The sequence below is a fragment of the Macrotis lagotis genome, chromosome 4 (assembly GCF_037893015.1).
Source record: "Macrotis lagotis isolate mMagLag1 chromosome 4, bilby.v1.9.chrom.fasta, whole genome shotgun sequence".
In the NCBI taxonomy this organism is placed as follows: domain Eukaryota; kingdom Metazoa; phylum Chordata; class Mammalia; order Peramelemorphia; family Peramelidae; genus Macrotis; species Macrotis lagotis.
In genome coordinates this window covers 144803267-144827942 of record NC_133661.1, presented here as the reverse complement: position 1 = coordinate 144827942, position 24676 = coordinate 144803267, and the positions used below count along the sequence as shown (strand labels likewise).

General features: G+C 34.2%; 1 protein-coding gene across 1 annotated transcript in view; it reads left to right on the top strand.

Annotated features, from left to right (window-relative positions):
* Positions 1–24676, top strand: part of APBA2 (amyloid beta precursor protein binding family A member 2) — a 281698-nt gene that overhangs the window by 19021 nt on the left and 238001 nt on the right. The window contains exon 2 of the mRNA XM_074236214.1: positions 6759–6847. The gene's annotated coding sequence lies outside the window, so the exon portion shown is untranslated. The remainder of the gene's footprint in view (positions 1–6758; positions 6848–24676) is intronic.

The window sequence follows — 24676 nt, the reverse complement described above, 5'->3', positions numbered from 1 at the left end:
TTTGGACTTTTTAGATGCTCCCCTACAGTTGGTCTGCCTTGTTCCTGACAGTGCATGGGAAGTCCCCAAGACCCTAGAATATTGGATGGAGACTGATTAAAAGAGACTTCAATTCTTAAACATCCACAGATATAGTATTTTAGAGGATGTTCTTTGGAGATGGAGATTAGTCAAGTAGCTAGTATGTGTGTTTATTTTTAGCCTCAGGAACATGCTGTATGTCACTGCTTGACTCTAAATGGCAGTTAACGGATAGGTTCGTTAAAGACATCTCTGCAATGGGGTAATTACTGCAATTTATAACACTGCGCCTATCCCAGGGAGACTGACAGACAGCTCTTTGCAAAATTTAGCAGGCATCAGCCTTTCTAACACTTAGGTACAGAGATGATGGGTTTGGGGGGGGGGTTGGTAGAATATGGAGAGGTAATTTCTTCCCACTTCTTTTAAGGCAGACTAGTCAAGATATATTTTTCTAGTAATTTATGAAGATAGTCTCCTTACTCCTTGAATATTATTTGAAAATTTAATCCCCAATTGTGAATTCTGAGCTGATTCCACATGGGAATTTCAATTCTTCCTTTTTCTTCTATATTTGACTTCTTTAGTTTGCTGGTGTTGCTTTTGTTTTTGTTCTCCTGGAGAAGAGAGAGAGAGAGAGAGAGAGAGTGTGTGTGTATACATACATACATATATATATATATATATATATATATATATATATATATATGTGTGTGTGTGTTAGGTTGGGGTAGGGGAAGATCTGAGTTACTTTTTCCTTACAGTCAAGTACCTGATCTCCCATCCCCCAGTATTTCTCTTCATTTCATACTACATACATAATCGCCAGATTAGTTTTCCTAAAACGTTGATTTGTACACATTTTATGTATATATATATATATATATATATATATATATATATATATATATTTTTTTTTTTAGGTTTTTTTCAAGGCAAATGGGGTTAAGTGGCTTGCCCAAGGCTACACAGCTAGGTAATTATTAAGTGTCTGAGATCGGATTTGAACCCAGGTACTCCTGACTCCAGGGCCGGTGCTTTATCCACTACACCACCTAGCCACCCATGTACACATTATATTTTAAGTCAGAAACTTTAAATGGTTTTCCATTGCCCACAGAATAAAATCTCCCTTTTGACCTTCAAGGTTCTCCACTGCTTATAAAAATGATCTGGACATCTTTCTTCCATACCCTTGTTCATTTTGAACACATCTCAGACCCCACATCTAAGACATTTTAAAAAACTATGTCTCACCCCTCCTAATATTCCAAGAAATTCAACAAACATCTATTGTGTATAAAGTGCAAAATATTTTCCTAAAGACAGCCAGGTAGTATGGTGGATAGAGGACTGAACCTGGAATCAGGAAGACTCATTTTCATGAGTTCAAATTTGGCCTCAAGCTTTTATTAGTTATGTGACCCTGGGCAAGTCACTTAACCTGTTTACCTCAGGGTCCTTAACTATAAAATGAACTGGAGAAGAAATGACACTCTACTCCAGCATCTCTGCCAAGAAAATCACAAAGAGTTAGACATGACTGAAAAATGACTCAGCAACAACTGTCTGTTCCAGGGCCTGGGCTTTCCAAGAAAAACATGAAATAGCCTCAACCTTCAAGGAACTGCTCTGGGGACATACATTTAGATAAGTAAATGCACAGGAGGTACAAACAAATGCCCAGTTATTTTAAGAGGGAGATCACTAACACCTACCTGGATGAAGAGGATAAAGAAAGGCATTGTATAGATGGTGACACCTGAATTTCACTATGAATTCTGTGATCTGGAAGTAAATTGGGAATGTACTCCAAAAGGGAAAGCTAGCAGGCCAATTTTACTAGAATGGAGAATATATGAAGGGGAATAATAAGAGACAAAATTAGAAAGAGTAGGTGGAGTGGAGATCATATTGCAAGTTTTATATTATAGACCAAGGATTTTATATATCATTCTAAAGACTAACAGGGAGCTACTGTAGATTTTTTGGGGGTTTTTTGCAAGGCCCAAAGTCACACAGCTAGGTAAATATTAAGTATCTGACTACAGGGCTGGTGCTCTATTCACTGTGCCACCTAACTGACTGACCAACCACTGGAGAATTTTGAGGAGAGGAATGACTAGCTAAGATCTGTAGTCTAGGAGCATCAATTGGCAACTGAGTGGAGAATGTATTGGGATGTCTGAGGGATTTTAATTATTCAGGGTCTAGAACTTTTTCTACAGCTCTTTGGTGATCTCTTCCCTTACCACTATATCCTACAGTCCTTACCATGACTGCTTCCTTCCTTCTCTGAATTCCACTGGAACTTATTATTCGACATGTATTATATATGGCCTTGTGTATTGTTAGGTTATTTTCTATCACTGTGTGTATATCATCTTAACATAATTGTAGTCTTTTTGCAAATGGAGATCATATCCTGTATTCTTCAGTACCTAAAATCTAATAGGGGCTAGAAATTAATTTTCTCTTCTGGTTTCTATCTGTCCTCTGCTTCCTTCTCTAGGAAAAAGGGCTCAAAGTAGTGTTACCCATTACCAACATCATACCCTCTTCAATCTTGTCATCTCTGCTTATGGACTTGCTACAAGGCTAGAAAACTAATAATAACAACTCATGTTTCTATAGCACTTTGGTTGGTAGTTACACATGAGGACTGTTAGGGAGAATTTTCTAAATATGGTAATATTTCTTTGTAAGCCAGGTATATAAAAATATGTTCTTCTTAACTAGGATGATATTCAGAATTGCACTGAAATGAGAAACTTTCAGAAAGGGTTATGCATAAGCATTAAAATGATTATCTTTACTCACAGTTGGCATTCCTCAAGCAGATATTTCCTTGCTTTGAATATATTTTTCAACTCAGACTTTGAAGAGTAACCAATGTCACCACTATAAGTCAGTTTAGATTTACAATCTGACCTTCAGGAAATTATCTCAAGCCAGCATATTGCCCAAGAGGTATATTATATATTATTTGAAAATGTTATCTTATCAACTTTCTATGGACTTCAATGATTGGAAGGGAAAGTGAGACTGATGACTTTGTGCAACTCTGTCTCACTTAAATCCAATTCATGCACTAGTCAAGACATCATTCTTAATGTCTTTGGCCCTCTGAAAATGAAGAACAAATAACAACAATAAAACAACACCCTTTCAGAATGTGGACCTGGCTTTGTGACTTTTAAAATTGGCTTTTATGTAAACTAAGTTTCCTTATCTATAGTTATATAGTAGTTCTTTAAACCTAGGATTTCATTATTTGACACAAGATGCTTAATACTTTTCCTGTATTTGGGTATGTTGTGGAAATGACTTAGGATACATTTCTATATATAACATTGTTATTTATTAATTTTATCACATAATTCCTTCATGCTTACACCTATTTAAAAGGTGATAAAATAGAAAAGAATGCACAAGTGTTCAGAGAGCACAAGGTGAACATGGAAAAACAGTGTAGTACTCTTGCTGAGAAGGAAAATGAAGTTGGGACACGTAGGTTTAGTATATAGAGGATTATCTATTAAGTATTAAGGAGAATAAAGGTAGATTGGGAAACTTAAAAAATAAAGTTACTATGGGGGAATATAATATAACCAATAAGATAGTTAAAAGAAGTGCTATGTAGCAACAAGAGGACACAAGATTAGATAGATTACATTTGTCAAAAACACAGTCAACATTGTTTAACTATTTCTCCCCAGCAGCTTTTAAATTCCATGGGAGTACGAGTTAAAGATGATAAGCATTATTCAGGATAGAAGATGGGAAGTAGAGTAATAATACCACAAGGGATTTAGAGATGGAAGCTTGGAAACTATTTAATCCATTTAATACTCTTCATTTTATAGAGAAGGAAACTGAGGATTTACTTGCCTAAGGTTCCATAGAAAGTAAATCACAGAGTTTTTGCAGCTGACTACTGAGACTGGGAAAGAAGAGAATCAGGTCTATATAGGGGTATTGTTTTGAGAAAATACAGATGAGTCAAGGCCTTTTCCCTCTTCACTTTCACCATTTCTTTCTAATATTAATTAACCACTGAAAAAGAGATCAGTAGCCATAGCAATGATTAGTTTTTTTACTTTGAAGATAGAGCACTTCAATCACGTCAATTTCTTCTTTCTTTTAAAATTTTTTTTTAGGAATCAAAAGTCTTGATGAAGAATGGGCTTCATAGATGATAAGGGAGTGGGAGAAGTAGAGATTTAAGCCAGAGAATGTAATTCCAGAGGTTAGGATCCAGAGGTTTAAATAACTATGAAGCATTTTGAAATGTGATTATCCTATGGAAGATAAGTAGAAGGTGGAGATGGAGGTCATAGGAATTAAGCATCCTGAAGAACTGTTCATCACGGTGGATATTGAAAACTCTAAGGGTAATGACAAGTGAGTAAGTTGAGATGTAATTGAAAAAGTGACCCAGAGACTAATAGATAATATTGACAAGGATCTGGAGAGGGCAGTTTTATAATTGGATGGCATTTACTTCACCCAGAGTTGATTAAGTGATGGTAGAGTAATAATCTAGTAGAGGGAGGGTTAAGATCAGGGAGGATGCCATTTCCTATAGGTAAAGTAAAGATTGTATTATTGATGGAATTGACTAGAGAATTATTGGGTTGAAATGAATGGAATAGGGGAGATCTTAGCTCAGAGCCTATTTCTGAGACTTCAGTGTGAATGACAAATGTTAAATGAACAGAAATTAGAAGATAAACTGGAGAGGCAAAAAAATCTACAAGGGTAAATATCCCAAGATTCCACTTAGACTCTGGTGGCATGGGGCTTTTATAAGTTTAAATCTTCATAGGTCATGATCTCCCTTTTCTAGGTGATATATCTGAAGGGCTTTTATCAGAAATTGAAGTCTAAGAATAAGAGGTGGGGGGCGGCTAGTAGAATTGAGTGGAAACTTCCATAATTTCACAGACATTTTTATTCCCTTCACATGGGGAAAAAGAGACATTCCCCATAAATAGTATATAGCTAATTCCTGTTCAGCTTAGTTAGGGCCCTTAAACATCCTATGGCTTTATTACCCTTTATAGTTGGGTTTGATGTGTCAGTACCCTCTTATTGGACAATTGATATTTGACTGCTTAAATTTTTTTTAACCGGATTAAAGGATTTATTTAATCATTTCTCTTCTTTTCATCTTGATTTATCACATGGTCCATGCTATAACTTTAGTATATAGAGCATCTTTCTTAGAAGCTGTTGGTATAATGGACATTTTCTTGGAAGATCCATATTTTTGAAAAACTTTTAAGGAGCTTCTAATCACTTCATTTTTAATGAGGAAAGAAAGATGTGCTAAATAACAGTATCCACAAATTGGAAATGACCTTAAAGGTCATTTAAATTGATCACTATCAATTCCATATAATTCCATATATTATATTCCCAAGTGGCATAAAATTGAGTTTCTATTTGAAGATCTTTGGTGATAGAAACTCACTACCTCCTGAGGCTAGCCATTACATTTCTGGACAGCTCTGTTAGAATTTTTTTTCCTTTGTATTGAGCTCAAATCTGCCTTGCTGTAACTTCTTTTTGATGCTGGTAATGTCTTCTGGGGGCATAGAATGACTGTGTAGGAAGCTAGGGATAACTTAGGTTGTCAATGTGTAGTTCACACTGACATTTTTATGCTAGATGCAGATTTATTTTCCTGTCTTGGGAAAATAGCTTATTTGAGCTTATTGCCATGAAGTTTTTGTATATGGAACAGATTCCCTTTCCAGGAATAAAAGGAAGATATGGACTTCCTTTTCCTTGGAGGCTGTGAGTGGGCCTAATGATTGACCTTCAAAGTACACTAATCTATGAAATTTTATTTCTTGTGAAAATATCCTTATGAGTCAAAATCATTATTTATAACATATAGCAGATGGAGAGCTCAGGATATATAGTTACTTAAATGTTTAATTTAAAAATCAATTGGTCTATGGTAGAATAATGAATTTCTTAAATTAAAAATTTTAAATTAAAAAAATAATCCTGAAGTTCATATCCCCCAATATAAGTATGAATTCTCAATTAAATAAGATGCCAGATTTTCTTCTCTGTGGTAATTGCTAGGTGCTACAATAGAGGCATCTAGAAATGTCCATTAATTGCATTACATGGCTTCCAGTAGACAGAACCTAATTCTGTGGCTAGCTATGTTTCTCTGGCCTTAAAACTGGACAGCTTCTTTGAGTTCTCTCTTTTTCTTTTTTCTAGACTCTCCCGCCTCCACCAATGTGGATGTGCCAGATTGAATTTAGCACATGTTTTGCCTAAGGTTCTGTGCTGTAGAAGAGCTGGGGGAAGCAAATTAACTCAAAGCAATTTGGAAGCCAATGAGCCAAGGTTTTAACTCACAGTGGAAATCAGTATTCAAGAAACTATAAGAGAATCAAAAATAGCTTTATCTATCTAGACATAGACATATAGAAGTACAAATATATGAATGTATATGTTTTACACAAACTTGTATACATATATATGTGTGTGTGTGTGTGTGTGTGTGTGTGTGTGTGTATGTGTGTGTAATATTCATGTTGGCTTGGAGGAGGAAGAACCAGAATAAAAACCATGTATCTGATGCTGCAAGAAAATCTATTTGTGTCTTAAACACTGGAGAAATCATACAAGAACTGTTATTATACAAAGATTATGCTTGTGGTGATTCATGGTCAGTGTCTGAATAAATTTATTTGTCTTATAAAAAACAGGAATCTGTAATACAAAAAAGTGGAAAAAGTCCAATCTTGGGGAATGCTGCTAGTAATACAGAAGGATACCTAAGGAAACTGCTCTTGAAGTAAGTAAAATACTTCCATGTATGTCATAACCTCAGAATAAAGTCTTTCAGGCAGGATATAGACCATTTCTTATACTTATTTTCCATGATATATGCAGCATAGAATAAGCTACTGGGTCATTGTTCATTGATGGGAGATAATAATGCGTAATTGATATATTCTCTTTCTCTTTTCAGAGTTGTTAGTATTGTAGATGAAAAGAATTAATGCTGAACTATTCTTTAGTTAAATAAGACTTCTGATAGATTCTGTGGTATGGACAAAAATGGTTTCAGTGTCTCCTGGTATTATTTGAAATCTCACAGTAATTGCTCCAGTGGCTTGGGTGTTTTAATATACCTGTTATCACAAGGTCATTTAGTCAATCAACAAGCATTTTTAAGTACCTATTATGTGAGTGGCATTATGCTAAGCACAGGAAATATCAAGGTTGTAAAGTTCTTTGAGTTTCTTGATCAATTAATTCTTTCTTCAGAGAAAGAATTTAAATTTTTTAAAGAATTTTAATTTGATATGATTTGAGTTACTCTTAAGACAAGGTAACAAAGAATGTAGCTGATAATGGATTTAGTCTTTTTTTCTGAAGGTAGATCTTCAGTGGATTTGGCAATATCAACATATGAACACTGACTATTTCATTATTATTGATCTGACTACTTGGGAAAATGGAAGGTACCCTTAAGCAGCAGGGGAATGAGCAGAAATGGGGCATAATTGACCAAAGCACAGAACCTAAGAATTAGAAGGAATCTGAGGTGTTATGCAGTCCCTGCACCTGTACCTGAATAAGAATCCCCCTGTACAATATTCAAGCAAGTGCCTATATCAGCTTTAATTGAAAACTTCCAGAGAGAGGGAGAGCCTATTATCCCATGGAAGCAAGCCATTCCACTTGAAGAATAGCTCTCATTGTTTGCAAGTTTTTACTTATATTAAGTTTACATTTGTCCTTCTTAAACTCCTATTTATTTCTCCTTCTTAAATTCCAAACCATTAGATTCCTTTCTTCTTATACCATAAAGTATTGTACATCTCTGATTCTAGCTTCCTATATTGTCTTTCAAGTGAATTGAAAGGAGTATTCAGGTAACATATTCAATGGCAGTTTCTGGGATTGGCTGTGTAGCAAACATTAGCATTAATGGTAGCCTTGGAACTAAATCCATTCAGGAAATAAATAATTGCAATTTTGCAGAAATTTTCTGTTGCTTGACAAGAGATTTGGTAGGTAGACATTTAGACCATCTGCTTCAAATGGAAATAATTTTGATGGCTTGCAGGGATGGGATGTTTTGCTATTATCAATTCATTTTTATCTCTTCACTCCAACCACATGCCCCATCCTCCATAGAAATTCTTGTTGAATCATTTCTCAGTTATGTCCATTCTTTGTGACTCCGTTTGGGTTTTCTTGGCAAAGCTACTGGAATGGTTTGACATTTCCTTCTCAAGCTCATTTTGCAGATGAAAAACAGGGTTAAATGACTTGTCCAAGGTCACACATTTAATAAAGTGTCTGAGGCTAGATTTGAACTCAGGAAGGTGAATCTACCTGACTCCAGACTTGACACTCTAACCACTGTGCTACTAGCTTCCCTAAAGCTACTTTAACTTTTTAAAAAGTATGTTATGGTTTTGTGGATATTTCTTTTTTTTAGACTAGGTTATGTTAGGGTTTTTTTTAAGAAAAAGATGCATTTAAAGATATGTAATACATGCTATTTTATTGATTTTAAATGACACTTTATGAAGAGTATCTTTGTAAATGTATTTTATTTGCTTTATAAGGCAAAGTAGGTAGTTTTGAAATTTGAGTTGTTAATCAGATGGCATGAGGTTTTTCCCTAATTTTGTGTCAAAAATACTCGAAGAATATGTTGTTGACTCACTTGAGAGTTTATACATTAATTCCTGACAAATTATAAATTTTTTGTATTTATAGAAATACATGAAGAATGTAAGTTCTTTTGCAGAAATTGGGGGATAATGGAAAAACCATGAAGGGTCATTTTTTTCTAAGAAGTGTTCGATATCTGCACAGTTAAGAAAAACTCTTTGAAGCTATGAACCATGTTGAGCTGTTTCACGCATTATTAATACATGGTGTGTCTTTAACTAACTTCCTTATTTTAATCTGTGATTAGTCATTCTGATCTGTGAATGCCCCTCTAATTACAGTGTTTATAAATTTAATATTTTACATTCTCAGATCATTTATGCACCATTTGTTCTCTTTTTATTACAGTATCTTGAATATATAAAATGTTACCTAATTTTATGAAAGCAAAGCTTGCCATTTAAATCAATTACTGTGTTATAACAGAGTTGAAAGAGTAAGCCTTTTTCCAGTGGACATATTAAGGGAACAATAGGAACTAATGGTCAACTCTCTGATGACAGCTATATAAATTTGGCCAAGATTGTAAATTAAAGTTTTGAGAATGGGAGTGTGGTTGTGTGACAGTGATTTTATCTTTCATTAGATGAATTGCAAGTGAAACTTTAGTGATCGCCTAGGTTGACCATTTTATTTTGACCCTTCATTTTGACAACTTCTTAGAGATAAAGAAACATGTCAAGAGATTTGATTAGATTTGTCAAACCAAGGTTCCCTGGAATCTAGCTCTCCTGACTCCCCATTCTATGTTTTTTCCACTATTTTTGGTTGCCTTGGAATGACTGCTACTATCTGGATCTATTGATATTTGTTAAATGTATCTCCTTGCATACATTTATTTCTGGAAGTAAAACAGGAAAGACAAAAAGTTTCATGTAACAGAGAATTTAATCTATATCTAGTGAAAGAGTGAAAGAGTATATATTTTAGTATAGATGATGTCTGTCATCCCATATCTCCTTGTAGAAATAATGTTTATGAAATAACTTTAATCTTAGCAGTTATCTTCCTATATACCAAGTAAACCTAAATTATCTAGTTTCATTTTCTATTATTGTACTTAGGTAATTTCTCTTTCAAGTGCAAGCATAGGCTAATATTGATTGGCCAACATCCTTTTAGAAGGATATTGTTTAAAAAGAATACCCAAGTCTCTTTTCATTGTTGCCAAAATCCATTGGTTTAGCTAATAGCCCATTCTAGAAATATGGTGGGATAGCTATTCCCTAAAATATTCTTTTAGTTATTTTTTTGCATGGAAACAGTGAACATGGGTAGAGCATAGCTATAATCAAAATGCCAGTTGTAATATAGGAGCCAATTCTTGACTAGATTCAAGGACATACAAATAATAGGTTTGTTGTCATTAACAATGTAGCCAATGTACTTCTGATAATTTTTTCCTTATCTTTTACCATGAACAATTTCTAGGATAGATTGTATCTACTTCCCCAAATGGGTTTAAAATAAATGAAGGATTCTGGTGAGTTGCTGTCATATATGCAGGAGATTCTTTGGAGGTTATATGTTTCGTGAGATGGTTACTAGAATTCCTCCCATCTCAGAAATTCTCTGATTCTTTGTGGTGTGTTATAGAATAGGTCTGGCTCCTTTGTTCATGTCTCATTGCTATCTCCTTGACCAGGGTGCTTTTAATTGTGGTGAGACCTGAGATTGAGGTGTCTGAAATCAGAGATGACGTATTTAGTGATCTTATTAGGTCCCAGGGGTTCATGTATCATTTTAATGCAGATGACTTTCAGATCTAGCTATCCTAATCTTCTGAACTCCAGGCATGCATTGTCTGGGATGCTACTGCAAATCTAAAATAATATTTTTTTTGTTCATTTGTTTTTGTACAGACTTTGTTATAAAGAACCTATCTGGAGTGTATTTCCAAAGATGTGCTCATTTATTTATTAATGAAAGTTCTTTAAATGGGAGAAATATTCTTTGCTACTAGGTATGTCTCTATTTAGGATATGGTTATACTGCATAAGAAGACTAGTTTTAGGGGAAAGGAGCCTTTGAAGTTTTGTCATTTAATTGAGAAGATTGCTTTTCAATTAGGTGACTAAATTTGGAAGGTTCTTGTTATTTTTATAGACATTTTTCTTTCCAGAGGCAAAAACCTTTTCTTCAGTTCCAATGACCATTTCTCAGGTCTCATTCTCTTCAATCTCTTTGTACCATTTGATCTAGACCACTTCCTCATTTTTTGATACATACAGTCCTCTCTTGGATTATATGATGCTGCATTCTCTGAGTTGTCTGTATACCTCTTTAATTTCTGTTTTTTTTTAATCACTGACTTCTTTTTCTTCTTCCTATTCCTCCCATAGTTTTGTCCTCAGATTATTTCTCTTTATTTTGCACTCTTATTTGGTGGGCATCAAATGAGAGAGTGAATCATACTTTGCATATATTAGGCTCTTATGTAAATATTACTTATTATTATTAGAGTGGCTTTATCAATTCTCATGGCTTCAAAGATTAGTAATAGAAATAAGATCTAAATCTATATATATAACACAGAGATCTAGCCCTCATGCTTTTTATTTACTTGCTAGGTTAATTCCATTTGACTATCCTGCTAGTACTTGAAATTCCATGGGTTCAACTAATTGTCTTTTCCCTAAAAGTCTGATACTCTTAACTTACCTATTTTTGCAGATGGCATTACTGTTCTTCAAGTCATCTAGGTTTAAACCCAAGAGCCATAAAAACTCCCTCACCTCTCATCAAATGTCTTTATCCCATCATTTCTCTACAATATCATTCATATTTCTGGTTCAGACCCTTATTGTGTCTTAACTGTCTCTGCCTCCAAAATGGTTTACATGTACCTAATTCTTTTAAATTCATCCTTGCTATTCTTGCTAAAATATTTTCCTAATGAACACCATCACCCACAAAAAATTCATTGGCTCCCTATTGCTTATTGGATGAATTACAAATTAATTAACCTTGTGTTCAAGGGACTTCACCATCTGGCTCTGACCTACTTTTCCATTTTTATTGCATACTATCCCCCTTTCATATTCAAATGTTTCAACCAGGTTAAAGTATTCAACATTCCCTGGTTTGGTTCAGTCTTTTTTCTATTTCTCTCTTCTCTCTCTCTCTCTCTCTCTCTCTCTCTCTCTCTCTCTCTCTCTCTCTCTCTCTCTCTCCCCTCTCAATTTCCCTATTCCATGAGAAGTGTCTTAACAAAGTAAAATAGTATGCAAATGAGTACAACACATGCAACATTCCACATCTTGTAACAACCTCTTTTCATTTTTTAAAAATTCACAGAAATCTATTTTCTCTCCTCATTCCTCACCTCATTTTTTAAAAAAGAAGAGAACAACAAATTCTTCATAACAAATATGCATATGCATAGTTTAGAAAAACAAATTCCCTCAATGACTATGTCCAAAATATATATCTTATTCTCCATTATTCTGTCATGAATTCATCTTCTTAATGATGTCTTCCCTGGTGCCTCCTTGTCTCCTATTCCCCAACTTTGTGTTTCTTGTCTCCTTTCTCAAATCTCTTATTACTTAGTTTAGACCTATTCTATATATTTACCATAGTATACACAAATAGCTACAATACAAGGTTTTTGACTTATCAAAATTCTTCCCTCCTCTCTCTCTCTTTTCTTCCCCCGCTCCGATTGTAAGCTCTTTGAGGTCTGGAATTATTTTGGATCCATTAAAAAAAATCTCTAGTGCCTAAAATGATTCATTGTGCATGACAAACAGGTATTGCTGCATCAATGTAATATAGTGTGATGTAACATAAAAGTCATGCAGATCTTCATGTAATCACTTAATAAATTGAAAGCAAATTGATGCAGTGGAAAAAAATGAAAGACTTGGAGTCATAGGAGCTGGCTTCAAATCTTAACTCTTACACTTAGTATTTATCTGACAGTCTTCATCTGCCAAAAATGTCTATGTTTATGTACGTGTCTTCATTGTATATGCATATATGTATCTGTGTGCATTTATGCACACATCTAGATTAACAGAGTACAAATGGGAGGGCAGAAGGGGGTGGGAAGTCAGGAGAGATATCCTACAGAAGGTAGGATTTGAGTTGAATCTTTTTTTTTTTTGCAAGGCAAATGGGGTTAAGTGGCTTTCCCAAGGCCACACAGCTAGATAATTATTAAGTGTCTGAGACCAGATTTGAACCCAGGTACTCCTGACTCCAAGGCCAATGCTTTATCCACTATGCCGCCTAGCCGCCCAGATTTGAGTTGAATCTTAAAGGAAGTCAGAAGATGGAGACTGGGATTGAGTATATTTCAGCTGTGAGTGACAGTCATTGCCTAGAAATGAAGTCCAGAGATGTAGTGTCTTAGGCAAGGGACAGCAAGAGGGCATGTGTTGGATGATAAAATATGTGGAGGAGAATAAGGTATAAAAGACTGGAAAGGTAAGAAGAGGTTCAGTAGTGAAGGACTTTGAATACCAAATAGTATTTTTTTTATTTGATCCTGGAGATAGTAAGGAACTTCTGCCATATAATGAGTAGAGTAAGTGACTTGGTCAGACCTGTGCTTTAGGAAAATCACTCTGGCAACTGAGTAGGGGATGGGTTGGGGAGAGGAGACCTGAGGCAGGGAGATCATCTATTGTAATATACTGTTGCATTGTAATATTCAGGCTATGTAATATGGAGTCCAGACAAAAGGCAATTATAAATATTATAAATATAATAGTGAAACTCCCCACCAAAATGATTAGAAATTTAGAGAAATATTTAAACCTGACTTGAAATTTCCTAATTATTTTTACTTAAAAATACACTTTTGATTTTAATCTCATTGGAACAAAAATTTCACTGGTGGAGTGAGAGTTTACAAAACAATCATAGGCAATATCCTGTTTTCTTTATTAGCATTTCCTATTTGTGATTTTTGTCTTATTTTGGCTAAGTTTTATATTCTCACTACCCTCTGCCTATCCCCTCTTCCTTTTATATTTTGCATTTGTGACAGCAATGCTTCCCACCCCCACAATATAATGACACACCAAAATTTTAGAGTTAGAAGAAATCTTAGGGTCAAACTCCTCCAAATGCCATTAAAGCTGAATAAATATAAATGTAAGATGATTGCACCTATCTCAGCAAAGTTTTGTAGACAAGCAAATTGCTAACATTTATTTTCATGGACATACTATCAAGTTCTCACCATCTGTTCTTCTCTTAATTATGAATGTAGCAAAGAATTTATTTCACAGTTACATATAATGGATGTGGGGGGGAGGAAGGTATTCTTAAAACCCATGTATTTCTTTTGTACAGAAGCCTTTTGTGCTGTTCTGTGATCCACATTGTGAAGACTAAATTGTTCTCACCTAAAATGAAAATTCTATATATTACAAATTATTTCACACTAAGGGAGTTTATTTGGGTCCTCTTATTACCAAATGTTTACTTTATTTTTCTTTTTTGGTCCTGGAAAAGCTGGACTTAGATAACACTCTATTTGAAAATCCATTCTGTGAGGGTTTTCTTCCATGCTTCATAGAAACACCGTTTTGGTGTTATGTTGCCTGGTAGGAGATTAGCAGCAGCAACAGCAGGGAAGAACAATCCCCAAGGAAGAGTTGGACCCTGTGGATAAACAACTACATAGGCTTTGCCAAAAGCAAGGCTTGACTTGAAGATGCTGGACCTACTTTAGCCATATAGATGAACAACTTTCCACCTGAGCAGTCTACAAGAAAGGTCAAACCAAATAGTCTTATAACTTCTGATTAATGAGAATGTAGGCTGACTTCATTTTAGTATGTTGGATTTATGATACGTGGAAGATTTTAGTAGTAGCTGACAGTGTGGCATGGTTAAAGTTTGAGTCTATACCTGAGGCTTCATTTTATAATGTCAGTTAATATAATCATACCAATTTATAGAGCTTGGAGTAAGGAACCTCTGAATTCAGGTTGTCTCTGAAACATACTAGTCATGACCCTGGATAAGCCACTCACCCTTCAATATCCTCACTCAGCTTTCTAAGATCTAACCTTTGAGAAGGTACTGATCTGCACTGGGAGATGAAATAAAATAACATATAGAACAATTTGCAGGCAGCTACATGGTGCAGTCGATAGAGCACTGGATTTGGAATCAGGAAAAGTCACCTTCATGAGTTTAAATTTGACTTCAGATGCTTACTAGCAGTATGTCCCTAAGTAAGTCACCTAACCCCATTTGCCTTAGTTTTCTCATTTGTAAAAAGAGCTAGAGGAGAAAATGATAACCACTTCAATATCTTTACCAAGAAAACCCTAGATGGGATCATATACAGCTGAATTGACTCAACAGCAACAAAAAGGAGCATTTTGCAAATTTTAAAGTCTATATAAATGATAGTTATATTTATTATTACCATTTCTTTTCTTGGAGTTCTTTGTTCCAATGAGATAATAAGCCTGCTTCAAAAGGAAAAAAAATAAACCTTAGTGAATTCACTCAAATGAATCTCCATAATATGGCCTTTTGATTACATGACAATTTGTGGATGAACTTAGTGCCCATGACTACAGAGCTATATTTGACATTATTCTGCTATTAATAGAACTTTGGATTTTAGAAATATTTTGGAATTGGTTAAAGCAATAATCTTTATAATGTAATAATAATAATCAATAATACTCAACACTAATTTTTATGCTACCTGTCTTATAAAACTATTATGGGGAAATGACCTATTACATAGTGAGAACTACATATATATATATATATATATGTATATATATATGTATGTATGTATATGTATATACGTGTGTGTGTGTGTGTGTGTGTGTGTGTATTCCTACTCCTAGTCAACAGTCTTGGGCATTAAGTAGTATGACTTTAAAAAAAACTCTTACATGTATGTAGTTCTCTCTACATATTTCATAAAGTTCTTTATATGTACTAAATTGTTTCTCCACATAAGTTTTGAGAGGTAGGTAGTGAATGTATTATTCTTATTCCTATTTTCTGAAGGGAAACTGATGCTCAGAGGGGTTCAACATTCAATCAGTAAATAGTAAGTGCCTTCTCTGTACAAGTCACTTAGCTAGGTATAGTGGGAACATAAAGACAATTTTAATACAGATCTTTCAAGCATCTTCTTGTCTAATCGGAAAGAGGTTAAATATGTCTGTGAATGACTGTAGTAAAAGAGAGAATAAGATTAAAACAAATGTTTGGGAAAGGCAATGTTCTATGAGGAATTTGAGGCAGCAAAAGTCCTTGTGGAGGGTTGATAGATCCCACTTGTAAAGATTGATTGAGATAATATTTTTAAAGAGTTTTATAGACCTTAAAATACTGTATAAGTACTGGCTATTGTATCATCATCATCATTATCACTGAATTGGGTCTTAAATTAAGGGAGACATTTCAGAAGATAGGAGGGTAGAAGTTAATCTCTTTCATTCAGAGTCATGGAGAGGACAAGAATGTAAGTTGGAGGCTAAGCATTGTTTGGAACTTAAAAGTAGAGGTGAGGAGCACTGTGAGATTGGTTAAATGTTATAGTTATTGATTATTGGTTATGTGGTTAGTGGTTAAATTATGGTTAAATGTTAAATCAGGAGTTTATATTTATTTAAGAATTTAGGGATATATGAAATATTTTGGAGCAGACTAGTGAAATGGTCTGACAGATGATCCAGTAAGGTTAAGTGATTTGCCATGGTTTGATAGCTGAAAAGTGGGCCTTTAGTTAGACAATTCTGCTGCTTTTCAAAGTATATTCTGTTGTCTAAGTATGTGTTTTCAGGAGGAAAACATTCTTGTTTAGCAAATGTAGAAAATAATTACCATTTCTAGAGTTTGTTGAGAACATTTCATGCTATAAGGAGGTTTTTTTTCCCCTTTCTGTAATGGTCCAGAGTGATCATTATCAGTAGTTTCTCATTGCCAAGGGGTTAATTAGGATATTGTTTTCTGAATTTGGCTTTGAGATGGGGAAGTTTATGTTTATCCAAATTAACAGTAATTTAAAATGTACAATTTTATTGTTAATTGTATGTATTTTGGGATCCTCAGCAAGCCTTTGGAAATAATTGTGGAGTACTAGTTTGGATAGTTAGATTAAATATTCACAGATATTTACTGAGGGGATAAAGGCATATAATAAAGATTCTTTGTTTCTCATTAAGGACTTTTCTACCATATACCATAAAACAGTTCTGATAAAATACTTGTTCTACCAGTGGTTTGTTTATCAGTTGTATTCCAAAAGGGGTCTGTTGTCTAAACCTGATTTAAGTACAATGCAACAAACTGAAGCTATTTCTCCTTTTTTCTAGATGTGGTATTCAGTTGTCAGGTCACACCAATCAATAAGTTGTAGTCTCAATTGTTTGGATTCAGTATAATAATATTGTATCTGCTTCAGACTAGACATGATAGGATCAAGAAAAAGTGAAAAGAGAGAGACAAGGAAGAATGGGAATACCAAATAAACAAATTTGTTTTTAGAATTGATAGAACCCTAAGATTAAAAAAAAATTAAAAACTAGAAGATATAATCACAATGCCATGTCCATCTTTATACCTACCATGAAATTTGAGAAAAAACATTTTCAGGTATTTATTAAAATCAAAGTATGATATTCAGATTTACAAAGGGAAAGGACTATGGAGAATTTGGCTCCAATGAATTTGAACACAAGGGAAACATGCTTTGAAATTTTTCATCCAGGTTTGTAATTTCAACAGTTTTGAAGAACACCCAGTCTAAAAAACCCATGTAGGACAGCAAATCATTTATAATTTTTTTTTTATTTCTCACATCTTGTTGCTATTTGATTGTCTGGACCACTGAAAGGTTGTGACTTACCCATGGTCCTATAACTTATAGCTGTTGGAGGCAGGAGGCACAACTTTAAGCCCAAAGCAGAATGCCCCACTCTCAGCTACTAGGTTACAGCTGCCTCTGGAGAAAATGAGATGAGCCATTTAGTTAGATTCAAGAAAGATATTCGTGACAGTAATGCCATCAGACTCAGAAAACTTTAACAAAAATTTCTATACTGAAAATAAGCTTATGTTCTGCTATGAAAGGCACATCTCTATCTTTACCTAAAAGTGAACATGGCTATTTCTTTATTTTAATTTTGTAGCTAAATACCTCACAGCTGTTGTTATTTTTTGATTTTCATTCTCCATGTTTTGGGGGTAATTCTTTTTTCAAAAGAAAAAAACGCATCAGAAAGATTAAAAGCCCTTGCCCAGCTTCCCACAGCACATTCTCAAAAAATGAAAACAGAAAGAGTGTAACAAAAAATTATGGTCAAGTTCCGTGTTGGATTCTGGGCTCTCTGTTTTTGAAACGTCTGATGGATGCAAGTTTCTCAATTAGAAGAGAAGTTGCTTAAAGACAGCAACTCTTGTTTGGCTTTTTTTTGTACTCCTAGGCTTAGCAAAACTATTTGTACCATAATTAGCATTTAATAAATGCTCTTTGATTTGGAATGATTGGAATAATCATTCCAATAATCAATGTGATCAGTGAACCACTGAGGATCTTTAAGGATCCTCTGGGTAGTCTCTTGTGGTGTTCTATGGCAGTTAGATGAATAAAAGTGGATAGAGGTGAATAATAGTGGCTAAGAGCTTGGCATTAGGAAGCCCTGAGTTCAAATTTTGTCTCAAAAACTTATTAACTATATGGTGCTGGACAAATCGCTTAACTTTTGCCTGTCTCAGTTTCCTCGTCTGCAAAAAGGGATAAGAACACCACCCACCTCACCTTTGTGAGGATCAAATGAGGAAGTGCTTTGTAAACCATAAAACAAAATATAATATATATAATATATAAAATGCTAGCTATTATTGTTGTTGTCATCATTAATTTATTATCTGGTCCTCATAAATGACTATATGTATTTTTTCTGATTCAAAATTATTCACTTAGGATACCAAACAAAAAGAGATCATATCTGTTTCCTCAAAAGCATGCCATTCTTCCCATTAATTCTTGTTGAGGTTGTGGTCTGTTCATCAATGTGTGTGGGGTGTGTGTATGGGGCGGGGTGCCTGTGTAGGAAGGGATCCTGACGATGGCAGCTGGAGGGGAGATTGTAGTGAGTGGTTTCTAAGCTCTTTGCTGCAAATAGGCCAAAGAACACAGCAACTACCAGTCTGGTGGCTAGATGATTGAACTGAATGATGAATGCTAGAGGCTTTTTCTGTCTTTGTCAATGATTCACACAAAAACTAAGCAAGTGTATTAACCTTTCTGTTCTCCATGTTCCTCATTTGTAAAATGTGAATAGTTTGTCATCTTCCTCATAGAGGTATTATAAAGTGAATAATGAGGCACCATTTAGAAAGAAGCCTGAGCACCTTGGAAGAAAATATGGAATGGGGGAGGGAAAGAAGAAGGGATGTTAGTAAATTGAAATGCTGAGGGTTGAGTCAAGATGCATTCATCATTTTACTTAAGGTGCTGAAATTAGTATTCCTATATAGTACATCTTCAAAATAAACAAGGATAATGTTCTTGGTATGCTGTTACTAAACACTGATAAAAACATGAAAATCAACCAAAACATGAGAACTGTTCGATAAAACATGAAAAACTAATGGAATACAGGCATGAAAAGAATACATATTAAATATAATGCCTCAGATTTTACATAAATGAAATCAAATTCTTCCAACTTTTCATTCCATTGTGACCTTAAATCTTGGATTTAATTCATCTGGGACTTCCTTCCTCTATATTAAACAACTTTATGGGTCAAATTAGCTTTCTTAAGGTAGTATAAAGATAAATTACCTTATGTAACCTGTTGATAAGTGAGAATTACCATTTGTCTGAGGTCTTCAGCTAAAAAAAAGAAATTTATGATTTCACTGGTCTTGGTAGACTGGAATACTTACTGAAGTGAGTTGCTAGTTCAGTGACTACACCTGATGAGAATTCTGAAACTCTATAGTTGGCCACAAACTGTGAAAACACATTATTAAAACCATTTACAACCAACTGAAATGTCCATAGCCTTTAGAAGGACTCTCTAAATAATAAGCTCTGAAATCATTTGCCTTGATGGCAGACAAAACAAATGAAAGCCATTAAGGGTTACTGATTGCAATCAATTGGAATTTTGGAAATTTGGCCTTCCTGAGTTAGAAAAGCAGAGACAGACTATGGAACTGGTTCTATCTTGGAAAAACAATCTATTTATCTGAAATCACATTTTTAAAAGAATTCTAATGTTTTTAAATGCCCCTAAATTTTTCTCAATATTTGCTTATTTGTAAATAAATCTGTTTCTTACTTATGATCTGAACTATAGTTTCATCAAAGAATAGTAGGATTTTATAGAGGCAAATTTGGTGGCTTTCTAGTTCTACAAATTCAACCACAAACTTCTTTGTCTAGGATTCTTTGCTGTTAATCGTTTTAATCATGTATGATCCTATGTAATGCCATTTGGCTTTTTTTCTTGGAGTGGTTTGCAATTTCCCTCTTCAGTTCATTTTACAGATAAGGAAACTAAGGTAAATGGGGTAAAGGACTTGCCCAAGGTCACTGAACTAGTAAGTAACTGAAGCCAAATTTGAACTCATAAAGATGAATCTTCTTGACTTCAGGTAGGAACGCTATCTACTACCCCACTTAGCTGTCCCTTTTCTAGTATTCATTGTCCTACAAAAGTTGATGTTTACCTACATTTCTAACCTAGTCCCATATTATTCCCTCTTCCTTCCCTCACCCCCTCCACTTCAAACTGGTCTCTTCTCTGCCTCTCAAAGAAGCTCTTTGTTTACCTGCTTTCCTAATTCACAACTCTTTCTGATCCCTGAAAAGTCTTTTCTCTGCCTTTCTATCTCTTACCTTTTAAGACCCAGTTCAAGTTCTACATTCTGCAATCAAGGAGGAAGACTTCAAACTTCTTTGATGCTCACCTCTCCCCCTCTTTCTCCCCAAGTATTGTCTTATTTTTCATGTTTTACATTTTCACTTAAAAGTTTAAAACTAATAATAACAATTAACTGACACTTATTTAAGATTTACAAATCATTGTATTCACGTCCCCTGTTTTTTGTTATTGAACCCAAGAAATGATCTTAATTTCTGTGCTTTTTTATACCATTTTACATGTCATTTGAATTTCACAATTCTGTGAAGTAGGGACTATAGATATTATCCCAATTTACAAATGAGATGGTCTTGTGGATTGGATGCTTGGCTTGGAATCAGGAAGAACCTGTTTGAATCCTGTTTCAGACATTGACTAGATGTGTGACTGTGACCAAGTCCCTTCCCCACTCTGTGTTGCCTCATAAGATTGTTTTGGAAATCAAATGGGATAATTTATATACAATACTTTGCAAACTTTAAAGTGATATCTTTATGATGATGATGAAATGTAGTTTCAGAGAATTTAAGTGACTTGATCACATAGCTAAGTAGTGGACTTGACTCTAAATCTAAAGTTCTGTCCAATATACGCTGCCTCCTATGTATTATTATTCTGTATTATGTCCCAAAAGTTTTAGTATTGTTTTAAGCTAATTGAACTAAAAGCTGCATTAAGAGTTTTGGGATACACTGTATATTTGTGTGATGTTCTTCCTGCACTGGGTTACCATGTCTCATCTAAACTTTGCCTTTTGCCCAGTAAGTACCTAGTATAGTATTCTGCATGAAACTGGCAATTAATGTTTGCTGGAAAAGTTTTTTTTTTCAAGTAGTTACTTATTTCCTATTTTGAAATGTTAAATAAATATATTTCTAATGAGACTGTTATCCTCAAATGCATGTTTTTGTTTAGAACTAAAAAGGTTAAAGATGTTGTAGGGAAATTTCTCAAAGATTCTAGACATCTTTTTTTAGCCTTGTAGATAATTCTTCATTAAATCTCTGGGTAGTTCTGTTTTCCTGTTTTCACATTCCCTTTTCATGGTAAAAAAAAAAGGAAAAAGAAAAATATGTAAGAGAAAAAGAAAGGTGAAGTAAAAAAATAGTTTAACTCCCATTGAGCCTTATTAGCTGTGATCCACCAAGCTGATCTGGGAATCCTTGGCACACATTCTGGGAGAGCAGAAAAAAAAGAGAAAACGTGTCTACAGCATCTTGTTACTGAAATCTGATCAAGTGATAGTAGATGGCAGGGACTCCTACTAAGACCTGGTTTAAAGGTTTTATTCATTGCCCTAGGAGGTGATTGCTCTGGACAATTACTTATCAACTGAATCCTTTCTTTCCTTAAAAAAATTTTTTTGTTATTCTGAACTTGACAGTCATTAACAAGCATGAACATTTCCTTATACAAAGATAAATAAAAGGAGGATTCTGTATAAAATACAAAAAACAATATTATATTCAGCTTCTATTTTTAAAAGTATGTAATAAATTAAACAGAGTTTCAAAGCAGTCATCTTCCTTTGAAGTTATGCTTGTTCTTTTCTGTGAATTTTTTTTTGAAAGCTTTGATGGCACTTCTTTCTTTTCTTTTTGTTTCAATGTTATTGTCACTAGTATAACTGTCTTCAACTTCTCTTTTATAAAACAATTATAAAATATCCTTTGTAGCAAATAAGCATAGTCAAGCAAAATAGTTACACACATAGGCCATATCTGAAAATGTATGCCTCTTTCTATGCTTTCATTTAGGAGGTAGTTAAATATACTTTGTCTTTAGTATTCTGAAATCCTTGTTGGGTTATTGTCTATTGATGATAGTTCCTAGTGTTTCAAAGTTGGTTTTCTTCACAAGTTAGAAATTGTAGAAATTGTTCCAGTTCACCTAGGTATTGCAGCCCTTGAGTCAGGAGAAACTGAATTCAAATCTGATTTTCAATATGTAATAATAGAGTGACCCTCGGCAAGTCATTTAACCTTGTTTGCCCCAGTCCCTTATCTGTAAAACGAGCTGGAGAAGGAAATGGCAAACTCCAGTATCTCTGCCATGAAAAATCTTAAATGAGGTCATGAAGAGTTGTGCAAGACTAAATTGACAATGATGAGACAATAGTTTTGGTTCTGCTCATTTTACTCTGCATTAGTTTATATAAATCTTAAGGTTTTTTGCATATATCCATTTCATCATTTATTATAGTGCAATAATATTAATTATATTAATATGCCATAATTTGTTTAGCCATTCCTCAATTAATAGAAATTCTCTTGTTTATATGTTCTTGTATACAACAAAAAAGAATCACTTTAAATATTCTTGTATACATGGACTCTTTCCCTCTTTTAAAAAAATCTCTTCAGAATATATGCTTAGAAGTAATATTGTTGAAAAAATTCATGCATATTTTGTGATATTTGGGATTTAGTTCCTAATTGTTTTTTGCAGAATGTCTAGAACAATTCATGGCTATACTAGCAATGTATTCTTATCCTCCCATATCCCCTCTGATAATTATCATTTTTCATTCTTGCCATCTTTATCGAATCTGATGGGAATGAAATAGAGCCTCAGAGTTGTTTTAATGTTCAGTTTTCTTATTATTAGTGATTTGGAACATTTTTAAAATATGATTGCTGATTCCTTGCAATTTCCCTTGAGAACTTCTTATTCGTATCTTTTGACTGTCTTGTAGGAATTGCCTTTGTTCTTATATATTTGCATCAATTATGTATATATTTTGTATACTAGACCTTTAGCAGAAAAACTAACATTGCTCATTTTCTCTTGCAATCTTCTCTTTCCTTTATTTAGTCAAGAACTCTTCCCTTTTCTTTAGCTGTGGGAGATAATCTGTTTCTTTAATTTATTTATGATGTGATTTTTAATAGCTAGGTCCTGTATCCTTTTGGAGCTTATTGTGATTTATGGTATGGAGAGCCTTTTATTTAGAAAAAAGTATATCACAAGAGTATTTGAGAGCTCACAAGTACTGAGAAAAGAGAGAAGGCTGCTAGTAGAAGGAATGCTGAACTTATAAATCTCCACCACTCCAATAATGTCCTGTTTTTCATGAAAGAATGAACAGTAACTAGTGATTTCAGTTTCCATTATACAATATAAAAGGGGAAAAAAGCATATTTTATTATCACTATAGATATTCAGAAAACTACCAGTGACACTTTTTTTGCCTTTCACATCAAATATAAATTCCTTAGCATACTATTCCTTTAAAAAAATCCTATATAAGTGCCTCATCATGATGTGGAACTAGATCTTACTTTTCCAAATCTTTGCCATTTGGATGCAAGCTCTAATATCAGATTCTGCCAAACTAGAAAGATTTTGAGAATGTGTTGATAATGAATATGTCTGTTGCCTATGGGCTAAATGAGGCAAGAGTTTTATTTATTTTAGCTATAGCAAATCTTAGAGCCCAAAGCAGTGAAATTTGGGAAATAGGTAGGGAAATTGGAGACTTATCTTGGTGGAGAAAGGAAGAAATAGTGATTAAGGATACTGAAAAATTTTTAGAGATAGAGGAGGGTATCAGAAGGAACTCCCTTTGAATGGTGTGAAGTATAAGAGGTTAGGCCATTACTTTCTTCTTCCCAATTTCTTTCTCCCTCTTTCCTTACCTTTTCTTTCCTTCCTTTCCCTCCAAAACAGCTTTTTCTCTTCTTCTAAACCATGCTTTCAGTAGCACCACAAAGACTTCCTCAAGTATCAGCACTTGATGTTTAAATGTACGATTTGTTTTCCTCTCAACTGGTGGGAGAAAATGAAATGGGAAGAATCAGATGTAGGATGAAAGGAAATGAAAGAAATGAATTTCAATAAGAAGAAAAGACAAAGATCACTAGACTTGGTATGGGAACTTCAATGTTAAGGCAGTATATAAATGATAGATGACTTTACAATGATGATGATGGTGATGAAATGTATGATGGTGTAATGACTAAGGGTGTTGAACTTGGACTCAGGATAACTGAATTTGAGTCCCATATCAGAAAATTACTAGCAATATGACCATAGGCAAGTCACTTAATCTCACTTAGTCT